This window comes from Pteronotus mesoamericanus, unplaced genomic scaffold, assembly GCF_021234165.1.
Source record: "Pteronotus mesoamericanus isolate MK-2021 breed Mesoamerican mustached bat unplaced genomic scaffold, CSHL_Meso_final scaffold_85, whole genome shotgun sequence".
Taxonomy (NCBI): Eukaryota; Metazoa; Chordata; class Mammalia; order Chiroptera; family Mormoopidae; genus Pteronotus; species Pteronotus mesoamericanus.
The window spans coordinates 33209331-33236217 of NW_026555329.1; the positions used below are offsets into that span (position 1 = coordinate 33209331).

General features: G+C 35.6%; 1 protein-coding gene across 1 annotated transcript in view; it reads left to right on the plus strand.

Annotated features, from left to right (window-relative positions):
* MAGI2 (membrane associated guanylate kinase, WW and PDZ domain containing 2) overlaps window positions 1–26887 on the plus strand; it is a 1404484-nt gene that overhangs the window by 411688 nt on the left and 965909 nt on the right. The gene's annotated exons all lie outside the window — the stretch shown is intronic.

The window sequence follows — 26887 nt, forward strand, 5'->3', positions numbered from 1 at the left end:
GAAGAGATTTAGGGAATTGGTTGTTGAGAAAAGTGCTGAGAAATTTAGAGAAGGCGGTTGCAGACTAGGTCCTTACGAATAACAGTCCACGGATGCAGAACTGCCTTACCAGAGTAACTGCTACCTCTGAGGCCTGCAGCTTTGACTCAAAAAGAGCCAGAACAGAGAAATTTACAGATTGCACAAAGCCAGAACTGAGAAATTGCCACTGTGGCTACAATTACAATTGTCTCTTGACACTTAAGAATTAGGGGAATGGATACCAGAACTGTCCTGCAGAAACATCACATCTCCAAGAAAGAAAATGCCACCTTTAATCATCTTTCCCCTTTTTATGATAAACCAATAGGAATATAGTGTCAATATCATAAAATTATTGCTTTTTAAACACTGCGCTATGTTTTATATTCCTTTTATGAGATTACTTTATACTCAGATACTAACAATATAGATAATTATCAGTTATTAGTAAATAGATTTACAGTGCATTTTTAAAGTAAGGTTTTTACTTTTCTATGTATACTCAAGCTCCTAATGATTCATTTACAGTAAGGTAACTGGTTATATAAAAGCTACCAGGGAAATGTATTTGTTCTTTAGAAAACCAGGAAACTTATTCATTATCAGTGTATTCTGGAATTGTTGTACTTTATGTATAGAAGGGGACATTTTAAATGAGTGGAAGAGTCTTGTTCAGTTTTTGTTGACAACTTTATTGTTAATAGTGTAAGTGTAACACTAACAAAATTTTGTTCATAATTATATTTCTCACATGAAAAAGCAATTGACAAAATTGCTTTCAGGACATAATTTAAACTTGGAGCAAGAAAAGAAATCTTAATTAAAAGTGAGGAGTTGAATATATTATTTGAAGCACTACAGAAAATTAATTATAGTTTGAAAGAAATAAGATGCTTTCAGCACTAAGTGGCACAACATCTGTGAACAGAGGTCAATATGGGTAGCTTTCTGTAGGTCCCAACATCATTTATTTACTTCAAAGTTCATTAAGGTGTCATGCTATGAGTCTTTTGGTAGAATGAAATACATAAAATACATACAAACAAGGAAAACATGACTAAGTGCAATTTGGAAACCTTGTATTTAAGCCAGTATGTAGACCTAACATTGATTTTGGAAAGGAGATGTTTGGTTCCTTGATACAAATTAAAAATTTAATTTCTGTTATCCTGTAGGTTGGATGTTATTTTCCTTCTGATGATGGTTATATTCGTAAAAATTTTTCTTTAAAATTCATTGGTTATGAGAAGTGTGGTTGTTAATTCAAAGTGTCATCAACATACCTAATAACAAATTGTTAAATTCAAAGAGATTTTTATATATTGTAACTTTAATTCAGGTCAACTAACATTGAGAGTAACTATGTGCATATGACCAGGTAGATGCAGGAAATATGGACTGATTAAAACACGGGTCCTAAGATTCTGGTCAAGAAGGAAGATCAATAAACATGGAACTCTAATCCCTCCACAACCACTTCAGAATTAGAAGTAAACTATAGAACACCCATCGTTCAGAACCACCTGAAATCCAGTAGAACAGAAGTTCTAAAACTAAGGATACAAAGAAAAAGCCACACTGAGACTGTCAGATGGGGCAGAGATGCAGAACAGGCTGGTCCTAAAGCCATTTGTGGTGAATAAAAATCAGGAAGGATATCTTGGCTGTGGCAGTCCCCACTGAAGAACAAGGGGTCCCAGCCCCACACCAGAGCCCCCACCCAGGTTCTAATGTCAGGAAGAGACATCTCCATAACTTGGCTCTAAAAACCAGCAGGGATTTTGGCTGAGTGAGACTAAAGGCTTCTGGAGGCCCAGTTTTTCCTCTTTAAGTCCAGCTCATGGACTTACACAGACTTGCTCTGAACTCCAGTGCTGGGGCAGCAGCTGGAAAGGCACCAGGGCCATACAAGGAGAAACTGACTTGTCTGGCATAAGGGTAAAAGCTGGAGGACTTCTTTCTCCCAAACAGAAGTGCAGACAGAAGCCATTGTTCCTTTTATGAGCCCTCCCCACACAGAGCCAGCAGGTGGGCACCATATGTGAGTCTCCATCAACCTGAGAACACTATTCTCCCTTCCCTAGTGATTCCCTGAGACCCAACCCCACCCAACTTGTAGGCCCAGGCAAGCTGTTTCCAGTGGATTTTCTATAAGAATGGTTTATCTAGGCTCATCCTTCAGACTTTCCTAAAATCTCTCAAATAAGCATCATCTGGCCTTGGTGTGCCATGTACCTCTCACTAACTGACCCCAGGCCTGGCACTAGCAGTAACCAGATTTGGTTCATAGTTTGGCCTCTCCTGGGCACCTCTAAACGCAAAAAAGGTAGCAGCCACCTGCAGATTGTTTTGTAGCTCATGCCAGCTAGCCCTGGGAAGGACATAGGTGGCAGCTGATCTTAGTCTGCACTTCCTGAAAGGCCCCAATGCCTCCTCCACAAGTAACACACTCAAGGGGCAGGCCCATTGGGAAGTAGAGCCTTGCTGAAATAAGTCCTGTTCCATGGACTTGGCCCCTGCACAGCTGATCCTCCACAGTGGTCACAGCCAGTCCTTGCAGGCAATATGCCTGGAGGTAAAGCCCTTCCATTGACATGCCAACAACAATCAAAGATCAACTACAACAAGAGGGTGTACACAGGGAAGGGGGCACCTGGAGTGCCTGCTGGATGATGGGGAATGATGTGCCCCTGGACCCTACAGGACTCCTAGTACATAAGGCTTCTCTACCAAGCCTAGGAGACCAAGCTCCATCTAGTACATAGAAATGAAAACAGGGAGGCTGCCAAAATGAAGAGACAAAGAAACATGTCCTAAATTACAGAATAGAACTCCAGAAAAAGAACTGAACAAATGAAGATAAGCAATCTAGATGCAAAGTTCAAAACACTGGTTATAAAAATGCTCAATGAACTGAGGGGAAGAGTAGCTGAACTTTGTGACATCATCAAGAAAGAGATAGGAAACATAAAAATGGAACTAGAAAACATAAAAAAGAACCAGTCAGAAATGAAGAATATACTAACTGAAATGAAGAATGCATTACAGGGAAGCAACAGTGGAGTAGATGAAGCAGAAGATCAAATCAGAGATATGAAAGACAAGGACACAGGAAAAAACTCAGTCAAAACAGCAAAAAGAAAAAAAAGAATAAAAAAAACAATAATGAGAATAGGATAAGGAGTCTCTGGGACAACTTCAAGCATACCAAATTTTGTATCATGGAGGTGCTAGAAGGAGAACACAGAGCAAGGAATTGAAAACCTATGTGAAAAAATAATGACAGAAAACTTCCTTAATCTGGTGAAGGAAATAGACATACAAGTCAAGGAAGCACAGACAATCCTAAACAAGATGAACCCACCCCAAAGAGGCCCACACCAAGGCATATCACAATTAAAATGCCAAAGCTTAAAGACAAAGAGAGAACCTTAAACTAGTATTACAAGAAAATTTGAAGTGTCTTCTTTAATATGGGAATGGGGATGGGAGGATGGGTAAAAAGATGAAAGATTAAGAAGTACAAATTGGTAGTTACAGAGTTGTCACCTGGATGTACAGTATAGTATAAAGAATATAGTCAATAATATTGTATTAAGTATGGTGTCAGATGGGTACTATATTTATCAGGGTGATCATTTAGTAAGTTACATAATGTATAATCACTAGTTGTACACCTGAAACTAATATAATATTGTATTTCACCTATAATTGAAAATAAAAATTATTTAAACTAAAAAATAACATGGGTCCTATAATCTAGGGATTTATCTTTGCTACAAGTTCAAATCTAGGTAAATAAATATCATTTTTCTCATTCTGCAATTGAATAACCAAAACATATACAAGAAACAAAGGTAAAGTAACTATATTATGTCAAAGTTAAGGCTTATAGCCAGCCTCAAGACTTTGGGATATGATTAATTATTAGAAAACTGAATTAGTTTATTTTTGCTTAACAATAAATGGTTGGGCTTGACAAAGGTATGGGCCAAGAAGGAATGAACTTTAGCAATATAAATCCAGTTTTGGAAACTCTTCACACCTGCTATTATATATATTCATGCTTCAGATTTCTTATAAATTGGGAGCAGAATAAGAAGAAATAAAGGAGAAATAAGAAAAGAAAGAAAATCCAGTATCATGACATCCTAGGAGTGAAGGTTTTCCTGGGTTGCCCTGTGGTAATAAACTTACATTTATTAGGTAGATGCACACATTTTTGACCCTAAAATTAATCTCCATCTTTCAAGATCTCTGAACAATGAATTCATGATTTCTCCAGTGGAATTTTGGTAATAAATAAAGCCTAAGGTAGTTAGGGTCTATTGTGATGGTCCATTTCTGCTTATGTTCCCAGGAAGCCTAGAGTTACATCAAGCACATGGCCTATTAGTCCATGAATGCTCTCTTCATTATCAATAAGGGGAGAATACAAATGAGGCTCAGCAAGTTAATTAAGTAGCCCAAGGCCATTTAGCTTATACTTGACAGAGCCAGAGTTGATAGACAGTTTTTCTCTGGATAATACATATATATTTAAATACACATATATGTATATTGGTGTTTATATTCATATAGATCAACACATATGCAAACATGTATTTATTATGTGTATATAAACATATAAACATGACATGTGCATACATACACACACACAACATAAATTCTCCCGTGTCAGTAAGATAATAGAGCATACACAACACCTGTGCAAGTGGGTATTATATATGTGTTACAGATTGAAAATTTAAGCTCAATTCAGGGTTACGTATAGATGATAAATAAACTTCAAATATACCTATTTATTTTATCTTTCCCATATCAATTTATGTTTCTATTACTCTCATCCCTATTACAGAATAGATGCTTAAAAGCCAATTTTTTTATTCAGTTAGTAAACACTATAAAAGTCCTATTATTATGAACTGTAGCAACAAGGCAGAAAAGACTTCAGCCAAAAGGCAATACTTTTAAGTCAGCATTGGAAACGAAGAAAGGTTAATAGGAGGCAGGAGCCAAAAGGGCATTATAGTCTAGAAGACCCTTTGAGTAAATCTTCAGTGCTGGCAATGAGCATGAGTATAAAAGAGGTGAAGTTTTTATGTTTGAAGGTATTGGGTGGGAAGTTGAGAGACGTAAAGAAGGTAAAGATTTACAGAGTATTATGAAGCTGAAGAGTTTGAACTTTATTCTTTTTATTGTTCGTAGCATAGCAAAGCTGATCCTAAGTTAATTATGGCCATATAATATGACATAATATGCTACTTGGATTTAAATTCCAGCTATTCCAAAGGATTATGGGACAGCTTTTTCTAGCAAATACGCATGCACAGACACAAATACACAATTTAAAATATGTACTTTGTAAGACCGACACTAAGTTATCGGTTTTAATATAAAATTGAAAGACCGACACTAAGTTATCGGTTTTAATATAAAATTGAAATTTTTTCTCCTTACTTCCTCATCACCTTTTAATCCTATTTATATCTGAGACTACTTCACTGGACTTAGTTTACTGTTCTGAGGTATTTTTAGCAGTTAAAACCCTAAGACAGAGATGACTTCTATAAGTAAATATGTGCCATGCTTGCTTTTTAGTTACATTTTTAAAATGTCTTCACTTAAAAATGCTTAGAAGTAGACTACTAAGCTAACACTGAGAAAAGAAATATCTTTTACTCTAATATTCTTAAATATAAAAGTATCTCTCTAAGAATCTCAAAACAGTTAAAAGTACATAATTCTAGTTGGCTTAAGACCAGCAGTCTTTGATGAATTTGTATTACATCATGAATTTCATGATGATCCATGAAAACTGATCCTCTTAGTTTCAGGTGCTAAATTGATGCATTGTCTTTCTCACCCAGAAGGCTGTCTTCATGCTGGATTTGCATAATTACCCTACATAGCTCCAGAAGGAATAATCAGCCCTGTTGGCACTTTACTCTTTTTTCCTATAAATTTTACTAAAACATTAAATCCCTTCCTGGTTGGGGTTACTAGCCCTGAAGGTAGTAAGTGTCTATTTGCAAACTTTCAGACTTTTTTATTCTAGTACCAGGTATGCTTCAATGCTATAAATGTGAGAGGTATTCAATAAAGGTTTTTAAAAGACATTTAATAAATAAATAAATAGATAGATAGATAAATAATTTAAATTCTACCATTTTCTAACTATGTGGCCTTAGTAAACTAGCTAGGGTTTCTGTGACTCATTTTCATCATTTATAAAATGGGGATGAAATCATACTTACTGCATAGATATATTGTGAAAGTTAAATGAATTAAGTTGATTAGAACAGTGCTTCACAGAAATTAAATATTCAGTAAATTTGGCTATTAATACAAAAATCTTTATAAGGGGTGGTTAAGGGAACAGACTTATATTTTAGGAAGATGAATATAATAATAGTTATCAGTACTTGTGAATACAGTGAGTTGTTGTCAAGTACTTGAAAAAGGAAAATAACATTACTTTGTTGCTATTTAAACTTGAAATCTACACTTAGTGGGTAAAATATGATTGGTAAAGTCACTTTTAAGATTCAAAATAATTCCTAGGCAAACAAAACTAGACTGTAAGCAGATTAACCATAGTAAGAACTCTAGAGCAGTTTCTCAAAACTGGTGCTATTAATATTTTGGGTAGATAATTCTATGTTTTGGGGATTGTACTGTGTATTGTAGGATGTTTAGCAACATTTCTGGCTCGTACCCATAAGATATCAGTTGCACTTTGAGTTATCAAAACCAAATCTCCACACATTGCCAAATGTCCCTTTAAAAGGCAAAAATCTTCCCCCTTGAGAACCATCACTACAGAGAAAGACTGTATCAGTATATGTCAGAGACATACAGGAGGATCATGTAGTTAAGGGCTGATAGTGCCCCTACCAAGTATGAATAGAAAAAGTATAATCACTGAACTTTAAACTTCCTGATCACAACGACAAGAATGTCCTAACAGGGAGAATGATAACAATAGACTAAAAGACAGCTATTCGATTTTCACAAACATTACCCCAGCCTCAATGTAAAATATGTATTAGGGTATCTGATGCCATTAAACTCAACTTGTGTAGATTCTCTTGTTAGGACTATGTTTCATCACAGATCAGCCTGTGTACAATATATTTTCTTTTGGAGCTTTGCCTACCTGATTATATAGACTTATATGGACATGATATTCTAGATCATGTGAGAGTAATTTTTCATTGTATGTTGGTAATTGGGTTTTCCATGTGCAATTTGGTTATCATGTGTATTATCAGTGTTCAATCTCCCTTGGTACTGACCAAAGTCATTTTCCAGGCTTTCAAACTTCGGGACTAGATTTTAGAACTTGGTAAATTAACTGAGAAACTAGCTGTTGGGATTCAACCCAGTTTGGCCATCTTTAAATGTAGTGTTCAGTAAAAACTTAATGGATGGGTGGAGGGATAGATGGATGGATGTACAGACGAATGGATCAATGGATGTATAGATAGATGAAAAGATGAAAGATTGAAGAGAAAATGTGGCATGTCCAGATACACCCCAACTTTGAAAGCTTGTAAAATATTTAGAGACATTGTATTGATAGGTAGACAATAGATAGATGATAGATAGATGATAGAAGGTGATGGATGGATAGATAGATAGATAGATAGATAGATGATAGATAGATAGATAGATAGATAGATAGATAGATAGATAGATAGATAATAGATATAAACAAGAGTAGGGCACCGGGTGGAGCAAGAAAGTTAAAAATAGATGAAACGTTCTGTAGTTACTATTTGGATCCGTGCATTCTGGAGAGAGTGAGTGTACAGTGTGTAGGCTGGAAAATAGTTGTATTCATCAAGGCTTCATATGAGGCCCCGGCCAGTTACTCAAGCATACAATGTCCTACCCCTGCCCCACCCTATGTATACTTGAGGCAGAGGGAAGGATTGGAGGTAGACACAAAACATCTCCTAGAATGAGATATGCATGGAATTCAGGGCACAGGTGGAGGAGCGCCTGCTCTTGAGAGCGCACGGAAAGACAGAAGGATGCATTCAGAACCAACTACATAAAATTTTTATTCTTAATCTTGGATACTGAGGTCAATCTCAGATGTATAGCCTGTAACTTCTTTGAAAGGTATGCCTCTAGGATTTTCTTTCCTTCCTAGCCCAATTGCACTATCATATCTTCCATCAACACTCCAAAATAAAATGTTTCATGAATTTAATTCAGCAGCAGCCAAATAAATCAGAACACTTCCCTTGAGAATCTTGCACTTTTCCTGCTTGAGACATCACAGATAATTACAATCCAAAATATTTCTGTAATAAAAATATGACAAGTGGTTAAGTCTTGACTAGCATAATGAAATTTATTTAACAGCCAATTTTATGGGGGTAAAGGTAGTTTTTATTTACAGGAGAAACAAAAGTAGCAGCAAAACTGCTACTATTACACAATGTAATTAGTGGTGGTGCAATTAATCTGGACACCTAGTCAATGAAATAAAATGACCTGGGTTCCTTTTTTTCCGCAAGAACAGTTTCCATTCAGATATCTATGCTTGTACTGGACATAGTTGCAAATGAAAATATACAAAGCACATGTGTGCACGGGTTGCTAAGGAGTTCTAGAACTGTTCTTTTTCTGTTGTTTATTTTAAACCTTGACAGTAGATTGCTGATTCACTTTGATCCAGATCAATTATTACTCTATGTTGTCATTTATCTACCTAAACCTTTTCTCATAATTCCTTTTAGCTCTAATCCATTCTTCTCCATATATTGGCTTTTAAAAAATACTTGGAGGATGACTCAAAATAGCCATTCAAAGTGAAAATCCTGTTTCTTCCTTTGAGTGGTGATTGCAGTGATCACTTCATTTATAGCTATGGAGTAGTCGAGATTCAGAGCAAATAAAGAATGCTTTCAGCCACCACTGAAATATCAACAAACTGTAAAATTTTGCCCAAATCTATCGATCTTCCTTTTTTAACCCTTCTAGCAAGTTTACAGAAGATTAATTAAACATTAGGAAAATGCAAATTAACACAGGGCTTTAATTAATGGGTTTAATTTCAAGATTAAGAAAGGAAATACACGTTTTCTTTTTTGTTTTATTATTATTTTATGTTTTCATATATTTTCTATTTTTTGTTCAAAATAAACTTTTTATTTTGCAAGAATTGTTTTTTCCTAGGCTTTTCTAGGTTAGCAGATATATTGCTGGTTTTGTGTCTATAGTTAAAAATTAGCCTGCCTGAAGTAAAAACTTTCCAGACTTAATTAAACCAACTTTTTGTTTCATTTTAATTTAATTTATTGGATATAATAAAATTTTTATCGTGACAGAGGTTATGTAGAACCCAAGGAATATTATGCTTTTCTCTGTTTTGCAGCTTTCTTTATTGGTTTGGGAACAAATAACTAGTTATGGACAGTGATTGTGACTGAGGAAACTGAGCTGGTTCCTTTCCTCAGCTCTCTTGCCCCGTTGTCATAAAATTAATAGCCATATATTCGAGTTGGTATACCCATCACAAAAAAATGGAGACTGTTCTGGACTGCGCTGAATCTAAACAAACCAGATTAAAACTTGCAAAATTGAGCATTCTATTAAAATCTGAAAGTTTGGCATTTGTTATATATCACAGAATAGAATAGACTTCTGACTAATACAAACCAAAATGTCCTTTTAATGAAAGTAAATCCTAAGACAAAATATGTTAGTTCCTTGACCAGTTCTTGACAAGAAGTAGATATGCAATTTTAAAACATTTTTTCTTTTGTCTTGTGAATGTATATATATCAAAGTAAAGGAAATAGGCTATATAAAGTATGTTATTGCAAGGTTCATCAGTGCTCCAACTTGGCATGCTGATTTTTCTTTTATTAAAAATAATGAAGTGAAACTGTCTTTAATAAAATTGATACTGCTATTTATTTTATACAGTAGAAGAGACTTTCAGACATGATTAATGGATAAGAAGAAGTGGAAATAACAATTATATAGTGTCTTATGAAGGTTTTATCTAGTTTGCACCTTGAACTTGATCACTTTAATCACTTAGATAAACCTGTGACTTGTAATATTTGTTCATTATGTATGAAACAAAAGTACCACATTGTCCTTCATTCTATATTTAATAATAAACCTTGAAAATAAGATAATAATTTTTCAGTTAGACTCCATGCAGACACTAGAGTGGCTATCAACATGTACGGAACATAATCAGCATTACATTGTCATATTTTGGCTGCATTAATGTTATTAAATTGACATAATAGGGATTATAAATGGATGTTCTTCTCTGAAATCAGTTATTGCCTGAGAGATTTTAGCAATTACACATGCATTCATTAGTACACCTATATCTATACTTTTTTCCCATTCATCAATATCATTCTCAAGCCTAAAGTCATGAAGCCACAAAAAGTTATACAATAAAATTGCAACTCCTTGCCTTGTTAGAAGAAGTGGCACATTTTTCATTTCGCACACAGATTGTGTTAACCTTCCTTATGAAAGTCAATGTCCTCCAAGTTTCCACTTTTAGAGTTCTTTCAGTTTAACAGTATATGTTCCAGACTTCAAGTCTGCTCCTTAATTTCTGGCTCTGGCACATGCTGCCCATGATCTGAGCCCAGAGAGGCTCACCCTGCCGTAGACTGCCTCTCCCTTCTCCGACTCCTAGCTGCTCACAGCTCAGTATGTTCTTGATTATCTTTGCATGACAGGAGAAAACAATGGCATAGTGAGGAATTTACTAGTAAGTGAGCAACAAACACAATTAGAGGAAATAAAAAACTGTAAAAATCCTACTGTGGTATGTGATAACTATTTCTATGGCAGAAGACAGACAATATGAAGATTTGTGTATACCTGGATTTTAGTGCTGATTTCACAGCTTCGGCTAAATCACTTCAACACTAATGGCCTTGGTATGTTCATTTGTACAACAAGGGCATTTTATGACCATCACTTTCCTAACCTCTAGGGTACTGGATGAAAGAGGTATAACAATTGGTTGGATTCAGCAAGAAGTAGAACAAAGAGAATGATGGGTTTTGTGGAGAAGGAGTGGACCAATCTTCCATGGATGACCTTCAAATGCATCAAATCTGAGTTCTGAGAGAATTGTTGTTTAGTTGTTCATGTGTTTATTTAAAGAGAACCTAATTCTTAAATAAATATATGATAAATTAAATTTAAAAAAATTTATTATATGAAAAAATAAAATAAAATTAAAAAAATAAAGTGATAAGATGAAAAAAAAGAAATAGGTAGAAAATTGAAAACAGAATAGTCTTTTTACCTAACTTTTCTTATATCCAGAATAAAAAGTATAATTTTATTTACCTTGTTCATGGTAATGTTAGGAATAATTAGTATTCACACAAAATTAATTTGAAAACATAAAATGTCATTTAAGTGCTAAATAGTTTTGCTTCAGCTTTGGTTTCTTAAAATGCCTAATTCTTCATTAGTCTTTGTAAATGTCCTCTGATGTGTGTCACAGAATTTATAAACACGGTGCAATAACTGATGGCATGTGACAAAATACAGTCTGGATAAAGTGCTACTACCATCACTAAAGACTGATTGAGTTGCATGGGAAGCCATACCTGGAGTCTTCTATAAGGATATCTTCACATATGTATGAAATTAAATTAACAAAGATGACCTTGCTGTGTACAATGATAAACTGTTCTACATGTCACAATTAAATTAAAAGTAAATACATATCCAGCAAACTGCCATAGCCTCTGCTAATTATTCTGCCGTGAGTTAAAAGATGGATATTCTATTTGGGGACACTATGATTAAGTATAGAATTACATAGGGTCTCCTTTTGCTACAGGCAAAACCACATCAGTGTGCAGCAGATGGGGATTAAAAAGTTTAGCCTTAGTTTAAACAAAATTAAATGACTTACTAGTGAGCCATGGTAAAAGTAATAATAATAATAACAACAGTAGTAATAATAATAATGTTTGCCATAAAGTGAAAGGGATGATTTTACTGCCTGAGTTATGCAAATAACCTTCCTCAAATGGTAAAAGCCTGGATCTCCCACATTTGGCTGGTACTTTAGTATCTGATTTATCTCTCTTTTTTGTTGTTAACAGGACATCAATAAAACAATTCAAACTCTGGAATTGAATGTTATAAATATATTTTTAAGGATTATCTGGAGATCAAAAATAATGTTCTTAAAGTGAGAATACTGCTGAAAAGTATATATGAGTCTACCGAATTAAAAGCATTTGATTCCTCTAGTAGCTAAGCAAATTACTAAACATAGAGAAATATACTGAAGTAAAATAAAACTAAGAACACAGCATTATAATTTCCAAAATAATTAGGAATAATGATTGAGGTCATTGCTACCTTCAAATTTATTTCTGACAGTAGTGACTTATGTTTCTAAAGAACAAATATTTTTCAAGTATAAAACTATATTGCTAAGGAAATTATATAAAGGAAGCAATAAGTATGTCTCTATATAAAAATAATTAATAATTTCAAAATGTTAGCAGTGTGTATTTGCTATCTGAAATTTGAAAGGTGCATTATTTTACTGCAGAGAAATACCGGTAAGCATTTTATGAGTCAGTCCTAAGTGATGGACTTATTTTGAACTTCTAGTACTTATAAAAATATAAGCTCAAAAAGTCTAAATGATACCATAAACATATTTATTTGTTCCTTGTCAAACTTATAAATATTATTTAAAATGTAGCATTAAAGAAAAGGTTGCCTTAACCTGCAATGAACAAATGAAAAAAAATACACTTTTTAAATATTAATTCCTGACATTTCTGTATTTACTTATTACATATTTGAAAAATATTTTGAAATCTATAAATCCATATGAAGTGTTGAGACAGCAAATAATTAATTTAGTAATCTCCAATTAGTAATTACTCAGTAACTTCAAATGCTGACTGAAGCTGTCAAATTCTCATTCAGAAAGGTTTATTACCTTTCTAATTGATATCATTTGGACACTAATCAGCTTTTGAAAATATAAAAATTAAAAAGTACAATGTTCACTGGAGAATCAAGTTTTTCTTCAGGGAATTTACCTCTGTAGAGAATGTAGAGTTGGGTTTTTAGTCAGAGAAAAGGGGGAAAATAACACATGAAGTAAAATGAAAATTATAAGAGATTGTTTTAGAAAGGGAGGTAAATTATGGGAGTGAACTGTAGTAATGATGGTAGTAAGTTAAATGATTTTCTGGAATAAGTGGGACAAAAAACTGAGAGGGGAGAACAAGGATGTGTTTAAACAGAGCACCCTAAGGTTTGTGGAGATATTATTTTCCTATTGTTGCTGTAACAAATTACCACAGACTGAATAGCTAAAACAACACAAATTTATCATCTTAGTATTTCTGGCAGTCAGAAGTCTAAGATGAATTTTGCTGGGTGAAAACTATGGTTTTGGCAGGGATGCACTCTCTCCAAAGGATCTAAGGGAGGATCATTTCTTCCCTTTTTCTGTTTCTAGAGGCCACATTCCTTCATAAACTCATGTCCCCTCTCTTCATCTTAAAAGCCAGAAGCATAGCATCATCATCTCTGGTTCTGAACCCCCTGCTTCTCTTTTATAAGACTCATGTGGTTATACTTGAGCCCATCCAAATAATCTAGGATAATATCCCCATTTGAAGAACTTTAAAATTATCAATAACATATGCAAACTCCTTTTGCAAATGAGTTGAGGTAATCACAGGTTCTGGAGATTAAGATGTGAGCACCCATGGAGGGAGGGAGGTGAGTTTTTCAGCCTACTGAAGTGTGTAAAGAGTTGTCACAAAAGCAAGACATCAAGATCAGAAGCAGAACTCAGGAGAATATACTCTAGGGATCAGAGAGTCTGTGACTTGTTGGCTGTGGATTTGCAAGTAGCTATCTCAGCTGAAAGTTTGGCTGGATCTCCCTCACAGTCATCGGAAGGTTATCTTCTTTCATTCTCAACAATCATTCAGTCCAGTAGGTGAGACATTTTCTGGGACGACAGCTGACTTTACCTTCTTGATAGCCCTTTTCCTGTATTATCCTTAATCTTTCTCATCATCATCATTATCATTATCATTGTTATCTGTTTCTATAATGTTAAATATTTTATGATGTCATTATCAAACAGCAGAGGCAACTCCACAATGCCTACAAAGAAAGAGCTTAGAGAAAATCTGGTTGGAAAGTTCATTGATTTATTTACTTAGAACATGTTTATGGAGTGCTCGCTATGTGCTAACCACTATTCTAGGCACTAGAGGTAAAGTAGTTAAAGCAAATGAATCCTGCCCTTGTGAAGAGTTCGTTTTAGTGGGGCAAGTTGGACAATAAACAAACAAAAAAATAAAGAATTTGGCAACTGAGGATCAGTGCTAAGAGGAAAAATAAGTGCTAAGGAAAAAAACATGAAGGATGGTAGGTAGTGCTAAGTGTGTATGTATGTGCTTCATTTATTTTAAATATGGTTGTCAGGGAAGGTATCACATACAGGTGGAGATTGGAAGGAAAGAAGAGAGAACAAAGTCCAAGATAGTAAAGGAAGTATCATCTAGACAGAAAAGACAGCCCTCAATTTGCACTGTACTTGGTTTATGAGTATAAAGAATGTATATGATCAATCCCAAGGTGGCTGTGGAGAGAGTGGGAGTTAGCCATACTAATCTCCTCCCAGTGCCAAACCAAATTTACAGCTAATTTAGAGAGCAATCAACCTAAATGACCAACTGAAAGATAGCTCTATAGGAGTGCTATTATCCAAGGCTTTATAGAAGAAGCTACATAGAGATTGGCAAGAAGGGCAAAGATATGGAGAGGGCTGGCCCCTACATCTATATTTGGTGGCTGAGAAGTCAGAGTCCCCTGAGGAGTATGGGATCTCAAACCCATGCTGGGACCCCCAGCCCAGAATACCAGGGCTGGGAAGAGGACCCTGCATCGCATCTGGCAGTGAAAATCAGTGAGAATTCTGTCTTCTGGGAAGAGAAGGAGCCTGCTAGAAATCCAGGTGCTCTCCTAAAGGGCTAATGCACAGAAGCTTGCTCTCGGGCACTTACTTAGGGCTCCAATAGAGGAAAGGTGACACAGGACATGTGGGAGCCATAAAGAAAAGGCCTGGGTGGCATGGCCCCAAAGAGAGATTTGGTGGGTCAGCTACTGAGGTCCTGGTCCTGAGTAGCTGCCCTCAGGCTCCATCTTCCCAGGGTCAGACACTCCTATTCTCATGTTACCAGACTGGAGAGTGCACTAACCCACTAACCTGGTCCTCCAAATGCTGGGGACATTGCCCTGCCAACCTTGAGTCTGGCAGAAAGGACTGTTAGCTGCACCCAACTGGGACCTTTGCTGTCCTCTTTCATTGGAGAAACTATAGACAAGCAGACAGACGCTGAACTGTAAGGCTTTGGAACGGAGGCCAATCTCCACTACCTGTAAGCTCAGCCAGCCCCCCGCAATGGAAGACTGTCCTGATCTGTTTTCCCAAGTCCCAGTGGCACTATCCTTCTAAGCTCAGTTCAGAGGATGGAAGGGGATGCAGCTCAGAGCTGGGACAATCGGTGGCACTCCTTTGGAGCCTCCCATCAGAGTCTGATGGAGTGTCTGCAGAGGTAGGGGGAGGTGTGCAGCTCTATACCTTCCCACTGACCAGTGCCACCTCCCATGGAAGGCTGCCTTATTCTATTTTTACAAGTCCTGGTGGCCCCGTCGTTGGGGAATGAGGATGCAGCTCAGAGCTTCAACCCTCAGAAGGCAGCTACAGTGGGGTCTCTGACAGCACAGCTGTGGAGCGAGGGGGAGGCATACAGCTCACTCCCTTCCCATGGCCCAGCCTGTGCCACCCCAAATGGAAGGCTTCCTTGATCTGTTTACCCAAATCCTGGTGGTCCCACCCTGCTGAGATTGCTCATGCAGTGGGGACAACTGGGTGCAGCCTACCTGAACCTGGGATGGGCTTCTCCTGGGGAAGCTAGAGTTGGAGATTGGCAGAGACTGAATGGTATGGCTCTGTAGGGGCCACATTTTCTCCACTGAGTGCCTAACTATGCTGCCCCCAACTAAGGGACCCCAGAGCCCTATCCCCTGGGCCCTATCTCCCCATCTTCCTGAGCTTAAGCTGTATGGTTCAGTCTAGAAAGGTGATATATTTCTAAGAATTTGTCCAGTTTTTTTTTTTTTTTTTAGGTTATCAAATTTGGCTACAAGTATAGCTTTTCACAGTATTCTTATATAATTCTTTGTATTTCTGTGGTGCCCATGGTAATTTCTCCTCTTCCATTTCTGATTTTATTTGAGCCTTTTCTTTTTTTTCCCCCTAGGGATTCTAGCCAGAGGTTTGTTAATTTTATTTATCTTTTCAAAGAACCGACCCTTTATTTCATTATTTTTTCTACTGTCCTTTTGTTCTCCATTTTGTTAATATCCACTCTAACTTTATTTTCTTCCTCCTACTGACTGTGATTTTTTTGTTTTCCATTTTCTACTTCTTTAAGGTATAATGTTAGATTGTTTAATATTTTTCTTGCTTCTCAAGGTAGGCCTGTAAGCTATAAACTTCCCTTAGTACTGCTTTTGCTGCATCCCCAAAATTGGTATATTTTATTATTATCATTTCTTTCTATGTATCGTTTCATTCTTCTCTTAACCTTTCTTTGACCTAATCATTGTTCAGTAGCATGTTGTTTAATCTCCACATATTTGTGGTTGTTCCAACTTTTCTTCTTATAGTTAATTTCTGGTTTTAAGCTGTTATTGAAAAATATAATTGGTATGATTTCAGTCTTCTTAAATTTATTAAAACTAGTTTTGTACCCCAACATATGATTTATTCTTGAGAATATTCCATGTGCACTTGAGAAGAATGCATAATCTGTCATTTTTTGGATAAGAAAGCTCTATAAATATCAACTATGTTTATTTGATGCAATATCTTATTTAAGGCCTATATTTCCTTATTGGCTTTCTGTCTGAATAATCTATCCATTATTATCAATGGGGTATTCAGGTCCCATGCTATAATTGTATTTTGTTCATTTTTTTCCCTTTATGTCTATAAATAATTGCTATATTATTGGGTGCATATATATGATAAGATTTATGTCTTCTAGATGAATTATTCCCTCTATTATTTTAAAATTTGCATCTTTGCCTCTTGTTACCTTATTTATCTTGAATTCTATTTTGTCTGATATAAATATGGCCACCACTACTTTTCTCTGGATAACACTTACTTAAAGTATCATCTTCCGCCCCTTCACTTTGATTCTATATTTGTCTTTGTGGCTGAGATTTTTTTTTTGAAGGCAACATATAGTTAGAGCGTATTTTTAATCCATCCTGCTACTCTGTGCCTTTTGATTTGTGAGTTTATTTTATTTACATTTAAGGAAATGGTGATATATGAGGATTTCCTATAGCTATTTTATCTTTTTTTTTTTTTCCTGGTAGCCCTGTGTCTACATAGTTTCTTTTCCCTTGTGTTTCTGTCTCTTATTTTAATTTGATGGTATTCTCTGAATTTTTCCTCTTTTTTTTATGGTTTGTACCTTCATTCTGGAATCTTATCATTAGGTTTATGCAGAAAAAATGTCATATGTGTAATAGCCCCATTTTCTTCTGTTTGCATCTTATCTCCAACCACCTGTGAAAGTTCAGGCCTTCCACCACCCCCTTTCATGTTTTTGTTGGCACAAAATATTCTTTTTATCCTGTGCATTCTTTCCCTAATTGCAGATGTTATATTTTTAAATGCTTCCCCCTCCTTGATGCTTTATATTTAAATGTTTAATACCCAGTACTGAAATAGAGTTGCAATTACCTGCTTTGGTCTGTCTCTCTCATCTTACTCAAAGTTTTGTGTACTTTTATATTTTTATTTAAGGCAAAAGAGCTCCATTTACCCTGGCCAGTGTGGCTCAATTGGTTAGGCATCATCCCACAAACAGAAAAATTGAGTTTGATTCCAAGTCAAGGCACATGCCAGGGTTGAGAGTTCAATCCCCAGTCAGGCCATGTGAAGGAGGCAACTTATCAATGTTTTTCTTTCACATCAATGTTTCTCTCCCTCTCTTTCACCCTCCTTCTCCTGTCTCTAGAATCAATTAAAAAAAAAAGAGATTTAGAAAAGAGTTTCTTTCAATATTTATTTTGTTATACAGATCTTGTGGGATATTCCCTTAACATTTGTTTGTCTAGAAAAGCCTCTATTTCTCTTTCTTAGTAAAGAACAACTTTGGTGGATATATTATTCTTAGATAATTTCTCTCTTTCTGTCTTTCAATATTTTCAATATTTTACTCACTCTCTTCTAACTTGTAAGGTGCTTGTTGAAAATTTAAATTAATGATAATTGAATGAGGTTTCCATTATAGGTTACAGTCTCCCCCTGCCCCCAACCGGCTTTCTTGAGAATTATTTCTGTGTAAAACTTGTGACACTTTTAACATAATGTGTCTTGGAAAAGTCTTTTTGCATTGAGTTAATTAGGTGTTCTGTTAGCTTCTTGAACTTGTGGGTCCAGCTTTTTCAATAGTTTTGGGGAGTTCTCATCAATTATTTGTTTGAATAGGCTCTTTGTTCCCTTTGACCTCTCTTCTTCTTTTTTACCCATTATTCTTACATTGTTCTTTATAATGAAATCAGGTAGTTCTCATAGATGGTTTCCCACCCCCTTTTTTTTCCTCACAGTTCCCTGTCTTCTTCCACCTGAACTATTTCTAGATTTAAATCTAAGAGGTCACAGATTCTCTCTTTTCTCTGGTCTGCTCTGTTTCCCATGCTCTCTAATTCACTCTTCATCTCATTTATTGAGTTCTTCAGCTCCAGAATTTCTGCTTGGTTCATTTTTATAGATTCAGTCTCTTCTGTAAAGTACTTTTTTCATTGATTTTATTCCTGAGCTCACTGAACTGCCTTTCTGAGTTTTCTTTTTCTTTTTTTAATTTATTGTTGTTCAGTTACAGTTGTCGCACCTTTTTCTCCATTGATAACTCCTAAAAAGTTCCCCCACCCCCACGATCAATCTTCTCCATTGTCCATGCCCATGAGCCCTCTATTCATGTTCCTTTGCTCGCCCCTTCTCCTTCTTTCCCCATTGTCCTCCTCGTCCCTCCTCTCTGGTCACTGTCAGTTTGCTCTTTATTTCCGAGTCTCTGGTTCTATTTTTCTCATTTGCATGTTTTGTTGATTAGGTTCCACTTATAGGTGAGATCATATGGTATTTGTCTTTCACCCCATGGCTTATTTCACTTAGCATAATACTCTCCATGCTGTCATGAAGGTTAGGAGTTCTTTCTTACTGCTGCATAGTATTCCACTCTGTAAATGTGCTGCAGTTTTTTGATCCACCCATTTACTGATGGGCACTTAGGCTGTTTCCAACACTTGGCTATTGTAAATAACACTGCTATGAACATAAGGGTTCATAGGATTTTTGAATTGCTGATTCACAATTCTCAGGGTATAGTCCCAGCAGTAGGATTGCTGGATTGAAAGGCAGTTCCATCTTTAGTTTTCTTAGGAAATTCCATACTGTTTTCCACAGTGGTAGCACCAGTCTGCATTCTCATCAACAGTGTACTAGGGTTCCATTTTTTCCACAACCTCACCAGCACTTGTTTGTTGATTTATTAATGATGGCCATTCTGACCAGTGTGAAGTGGTATCTCATTGTGGTTTTAATTTGCATCTCTCTAATGGCTAGTGATGTTGAGCATTTTATCATGTGTGTAGGGACCCTCTGTCTGTTCTCCTTGGAGAAGTGTCTGTTCAGGTCCTTTGCCCATTTTTTTTATGGGATTGTTTGTCTTCCTGGTGTGGAGTTGCATGAGTTCTACGTATTTTGGAGATCAAACCCTTGTCTGAGGTATCATTGGCAAATATATTTTCCCATATGGTTGGGTCCTTTTCTATTTTGTTGATGTTTTCTTTAGCCTTGCAGAAGCTTTTTAGTTTGATGTAGTCCCATTTGTTTATTCTTTCCTTTATATTCCTTGTCCTAGGAGATATAGGATATATCAGTGAAAATATTGCTGCATGAATATCTGAATTTTCCTTGCCTATGTTCTTCTCTAGGACTTTTAGGTAGCACTACTTATATTTAAGTCTTTTATCCATCTCAAGTTTACTTTTGTGTATGTTGTAATTTAGTGGTTTAGTTTCTTTCCTTTTTTTTTTTTTTTTTTTTTTTTTTTTTGCATGTAGCTGTCCAGATCTCCCAACACACCATATACTGAAGAGGCTATTTTTACTCCATTTTATGTTCCTGCCTCCTTTGGCAAATATTAATTGACCATAGAGACATGGGTTTATTTCTGAGCTCTCTATTCTGTTCCGTTGGTGTATATGTCTCTTCTTATGCCGTACCAGACTGTTTTTATTATAGTGGCTTTGTAATATAGTTTGATATCAGGTATGTGATCCCTCCACTTTGTTCTTTTTTCTCAAAATTACTGATGGTATTCAGGGTTGTTTATGGTTCCATATAAATTTTTGAAATATTTGTTCTATATCTGTGAAATATATCTTTAGTATATTGATAAGAATTGTGTTGCATCTATAGATTGCTTTGGGTAGTATGGACATTTTAATGATGTCAATTCTTCCAACCCATGAACATGGTACATATTCCATTTATTTGTGTCTTCCTTAATTTCTTTCTTCAGTGTTGTATAGTTTTCTGAGTACAGGTCTTTTACCTCCTGGTTAAGTTTATTCCTAAGTACTTTATTTTATTTTTCTTGCTGCTATATAACAAATGAGATTTTTTCCCTAATTTCTGTTTCTGTTGTTTCATTGTTGGTTTATAAAAATCCCATCAATTTCTGAATGTTGACTGTATACCCCACTGTTTTACCAAAATCTTTTATTAGGTTGAGTAGTTTTTTGGTGGAGACTGTAGGGTTTTCTGTGTACACTACCATGTCATCTGCAAACAATGACAGTTTTACTTTCTCCTTTCCAATTTGGATGCTTTTTATTTCTCTTCCTTGTCTGATCACTGTGGCTAAGACTTCCAATACTATGTTGAACAGAAGTGGTGAAAGTGGACATCCATGTCTTCTTGTTCCTGATCTTAGTGGGAAAGCTTTTAGTTTTTGACCATTGAGTATGATGTTGGCTATAAATATTTCATATATGGCCTTTATTATGTTGAGGTATGTTTCCTCTTCTCACACTTTTATGAGTGTTTTTATCATAAGTGGGTGCTATACTTTATCAAATGCTTTTTCAGCATCTATTGATATTACCATTTGGTTCTTGTCTTTTGTATTGTTTATGTGGTATATTACACTTATTGATTTGCATCTGTTGTACCATCCTTGAATCCCTGGGATGAATCCCACTTTATCATGGTGCTTGATCTTTTTAATGTATTGCTGGATCCAGTCTGCCAGTATTTTGTTGAAGATTTTAGCACCTATGTTTATCAGTGATATTGGCCTATTGTTTTCTGTCTTTTTTGTGTCTTTATTTGGTTTTGAAATTAGGATGATGCTGACCTCATAAAAAGAGTTTAGGAGTCTTCCCCTTTTTGGAGTTTTTGTAATAGTTTGAGAAGAATCGGGGTTGACTCTTCTCTAAATGTTTGGAAAAGTTCTCCTGTAAGTCCATCTGGCCCAGGGCTTTTGTGTGCCGGGAATTCTTTCATTACTGCTTCAATTTCAGTATCTGATACCAGTCTGTTCATGTTTTCTGCTGCTTCCTGACTGAGTTTTAGAGGATTATATGTTTCTAGAAACTTGTGCATTTTTCTCAGGTTTTCAAATTTCTTGGCATATAGTTGTTTGTAGTAATTTCTTACAATCCTTTACATTTTTTTTTTGTGATATCAGTTGCAATTTTGCCTCTTTCATTTCTGATTTTATTTATTTGGGTTCTCTCTCTTTTTTTTTTTTTTTTCTTGATGAGTCTGGTTAAAAGCCTGTCAATTTTGTTTATCTTTTCAAATAACCAGCTCCTGGATTTATTGGTCCTCTGGATTGTTCTGTAAGTCTCTATGTCTTTTAATTCTGTTCTGATCTTGATTTTTTTTCCTTCCTTCTACTCGCTCTGGGCTTTGTTTGTTGTTGTTCCTCTAGTTTTTGTAGATGTAGTGTTAGGTAATTTATATGAGATTTTTGTATCCTCTTTAGGAAGGCTTGTATTGCTATGAACTACCCTCTCAGGACTGCCTTCACTGTTTTCCATAAATTTGGGGGTGTTATATGTTCATTTTCATTTATTTACAGGCAGTTTTTGATATCTTCCTTGATCTTATTTACGCATTCATTGTTTAATACCATGTTATTCAGTCTCCATGTATTTGGCTGTTTTTGAGTTTTTTTTCTTGTGGTTGGTTTCTAATTCAAGCCACTGTGATCCAAGAAATATGATTTCAATTTTTTTTAGTTTGTTGAGGCTTGTTTTGTGTGCTATCATGTTGTCTGTTTTTGAAAACATTACATGTACATTTGAAAAGATCTCATTGAATTTTTTCAAAACTGAAATCTTGGGAGTAACATCATAAAAATGGTGGTGTGAGAGATCTTCTTGGTCTCTCCCCTAAAAATTACAACAATTTGAACAGCTATAGCTCAATGAAGAATTCCATGCTCAATGCACAAAGGTGTCTGAAAGACACATGCATTAAAACATCTTAAAGTGGGTAAGTGGGAGCAAACAGGTAAAGCAAAATAGAAGAAAAGCTAAGATAAGCCACAGACACAGCCCTGCAGTGGAATCTCACTGTGAGTCTCAGCCTGGAGAAGGGAGGAATCAGGTTGTGGTGGGCACTCCCTTCAGATGGGAAAAGCCAGGAGTTTTAGTGAGGATTCCTGCATGATTGAGCAGTACAAACTGTGACTGAGGCCAGTGACCTGGACAGGGAAGAAGCACAGAGGTACAGTCTCAGTTGTCTGGCAATCAGAATTTCAGAGAGAAAAACAAAGCCATGGAGCCTAACCACCCTTTCATTCTTCATGTTGAGTTGCAAAACACATTATCTGCAAACTTAAGAACTGATACTATAGAATCATTTTTTCCCCTGACTGACAGGCAAACTCTGTGATTAACAACAGGTGTAAGTGGAGTTGCATTGGGGATGCTGTGGAGGTCCACTGGTCACCATTGCCAGGAGAAGAAAGCAACAAGAGGTGTGGCTGGGTTACCCAAGGTCACCCTACCCTATGCATCGTGGGTACACTGCCAGCACCATCTGGCTGTGGAGAACAGCACTGGGATTTCATGTTTTATAGCCATTTGTTCACCATGTTTCCCTGTGAGGTTGGTCCCCTGGGACAGGTGCAACCAGATCACAGGGGAAGCACCTACCTTCCCAGGGAGCACAAGCCATTTTTCATCACTCCACAGAGATCTGAAAAGTCAGAGAAGTGGAAGACAAGTAAAAAGAACTTGTTATTCAGCACCACCAACTGGAAAGCAATAGAAAGACTTCTTATCAGCCTACTAGAGATGTACCACTCATACCCAGATGCCTAAACAGAGAAGAAATACATGAAATACGTTGAATTACCAAAGTAATGAGGCAGCTCAGAAATAAAATGAAAAAGCTTCAGAAAACAAACTTAAAGATGTGAAAATATGTGAATTAAATGACAGAGAATTCAAGTTTTCAGGTCTTAAAAAAACTCAGTGAGATGTGAGAAAACACAGATAGGTAATTTAATGAGCTCAGAAAACAAATCAATGGACAAAATGAGTACTTTACCGAAGAGATTGCAACTTGGGGATAGGGAGGTATGTGGAGGTGGAAGAGAATATAAGGGGGATAAATGGTAATGGAAAGGATACAATAAAAATGAATTGAAAAAAGCTAAATAAAAGATTCATTGGCTTCTGTATACAATATATTATTCTTTGAAATGCAGTGTGAATCCAAACACACACACACACACTTGCACACATACACACAATATGCACAAAAGTGTCACTAAAAAAGAAAAAAAAGACTAGAGACAACTTAAAAGTCTATCCATGGAAGGATGGTTTAGTAAATTATATGTTGTTTCCAGAGAAAGAGGTTAAAAATAAAATAACAAGCATAAGAACTAGAGCTGACCAGAGGAAGGAAAGAAATAGTGATATTGAATATAGAAATCTAGAAATGAAACAGAAGGAAGAAAAGAAAGACTTGAGTATTAAAAATGAAAGAAATATATGATAAATATATGACTTCATCTAGAAAGAGCAATATAAGAATAATAGGAATACCAGAAAAAGAAAAGAGGGAGAAGGGAACAGAGAGCCTATTCAAACAAATAATTAGCAAAAACTTCCCAAATGTATAGAAAGAGATAGATCCTCAAAACCAAGAAGTAAATAGAACACCAAATTACCTCAATCCAAAAAGACCTTCTCCAAGGCACATTGTATTAAAACTGTTAAAAATTAATGACCAAGAAAGAATTCTCAAGGCAGCCAGGGAAAAGAAGAAAGTAGTCTATAAAGGAAAGCCCATTAGGTAGAAAAGAGTAGAACCAAATATTCAAGCAACTCAAAGAGAGAAATTGCCAGCCATGAATAATATACTCAGCAAAGTAATTCTTTAAATATGAAGGAGAAATAAAGATTTTTCCAAACATGCAGAAACTGAGGAAATTTATCACCAGAAGACCTCCATTTCAGGAAGTACTCAAGGGATTTATTCTACCTGAAACAAAGAACAAAAGACCACAAAACTACAAGTAAGGTAAATAAACTCTCAGAATAAGCAAGGATAATTTGTGACAACAAAAACATAAAAAGGAAGGGGAAAAGTTCTAAATTTGCAAAGGAGGATAGAGATCATATGCGCTCAAAATAATAAAGGCTACTATGTATATGAACGTTTCTTTTTCATAAACCTAATGGTAACCATGAACATCCAAAAAAAAAAAAAACCCTCAAAACTAAGACAGACAACATAAGAAAAGAGGAAACAAGGTAGGGGGGAAGTATGGGATACCACAAAAAAAAAAACAGATTAAAACACAATAAATAACAACCAATGGAGGTACAGAGCTACAAGAAAACAAAAGATAAAATGGTCATAGGAAATTCTCACACTTCTATGATTACCTGAAATGTAAATAGGATGAATTCACCAAATAAAAGGCACAGAGTAGGAGGTTGGATCAAAACACAAAGGCCAACCATATGATGCCTTCAGGAGACACCTCTCAGCTGCAAAGATAAAGTTAGTCTCAAAGTGAAAGGATGGAAAACGATTGTCCAAGCAAATAACATCCACAGAAAAGCAGGTGTAACAATTCTTATATCTGACAAAATATATTTCAAGATATCAAAGGTAACAAGAGAAAAAGAGGAGATGCGTATTTAGTAATGAAGGAGACATCACATCAAGAAGACATAGTCTCCTCACAATATATATGCACCCAATCAAGGAGCACCAAAATATACAAAGCAATTACTAACAGGACTAAAGGAAGAAACGGACAAAAACGCAATCATTCTATGGGACCTAAATACTCCATTGGCAGCTCTAGATACATAATCCAAACAGAAAATCAACTAAGAAATACTGATCTTAAATGTCACATTAGACCAAATGGATATGATTTATACTTATGGAGCCTTTCATTCCAGAACATAAGATTATAGATTCTTCTCCAGTACACATGAACATTCTCAAGGATAGACTATATGTTGGGTCACAGAAGTAGCCTCAACAAATTTAAGAAGATTGTCCCTGACTGGGTAGCTCAATTGGTTAAAACGTCATTCCCACACACCAACGTTTTAGATTTGATCTGCAGTCAGGGCACATACAAGAATCAGCCAGTCGATGCAACGGAACAACAAATCTATATTTCTCTTCCTCTCCTACATCCCTTTATCTCTAAAATCAATAAATATAGTTTTAAAAATAAATATAACCTCCCTTTAAAAAAAAGACAAATTTAAGAAGGTCAAAATCATACCAAGCATATTCTCTGACCACAATGCTTTGAGATTAGGAATAACTGCAAAAAGAAATTAAAGAAACCCACAAATATGTGGAGCCTAAACAAAATACTAATAAAAAATGACTGGGTCAAAGAAGAAACAAAATGTGAGATCAAAAATATATAGAGATAAATGTGAATGACAATATATTATATCAAAACTTTTGGGAGGCAGCAAAAGCAGAAATAAGAGGGAAGTATATATCATTACAGACCTATCTCAAGAACAGGAGAAATCCCAAGTAAACAACTTCATATTACATCTTAAAGAACTAGAAAAAGGAGAACCAAAGGAACCCAAAGTCAGTAGAAGAAAGGAAATAATAAAAATTTAAGCAGAATAGAATGGAAATAGAAAAAAAAAAAAGACTGTACAAAAAGTTAATACAACAAAGAGCGAGTTCTTTGAAAAGATTACAAAATTGACAAATCTCTGTCAAGTTTCACTTAAAAAAGAGAGAAATGACTCATATAAGCAAAATCAGAAATGAAAGAGGACAAGTTACTAAAGACATCACAGATGTACAAAAGGTCACACTAAAATACTGTGGAAGACTATATATTACCAAATTCAATAGCCTGGAAGAAATGTATTAATTTCTAGAAATATGTAATCTTCCTATACAAAATCATGATGAATTGGAAACTCTAAATAGACCAGTCAATAGTGAGAAAATTGAAAGTATCAAAAACCTCCCCAAAAATAAAAGTCCAGGACCAGATGGCTTCACTAGTGAATTCTACCAAACATCCAAAGAAGTTTTGATACCCATCCTTTTCAAACCCTTCTGAAAAATTGAAGAGGAGGTATTACTTTCTAACACATTTTTCGAGACCAAAATATCCCTAATACTAAAACCTGAAAAAGATAAAACAAAAAAGAAAACTACAAACCAATTATCTCTCGTGAA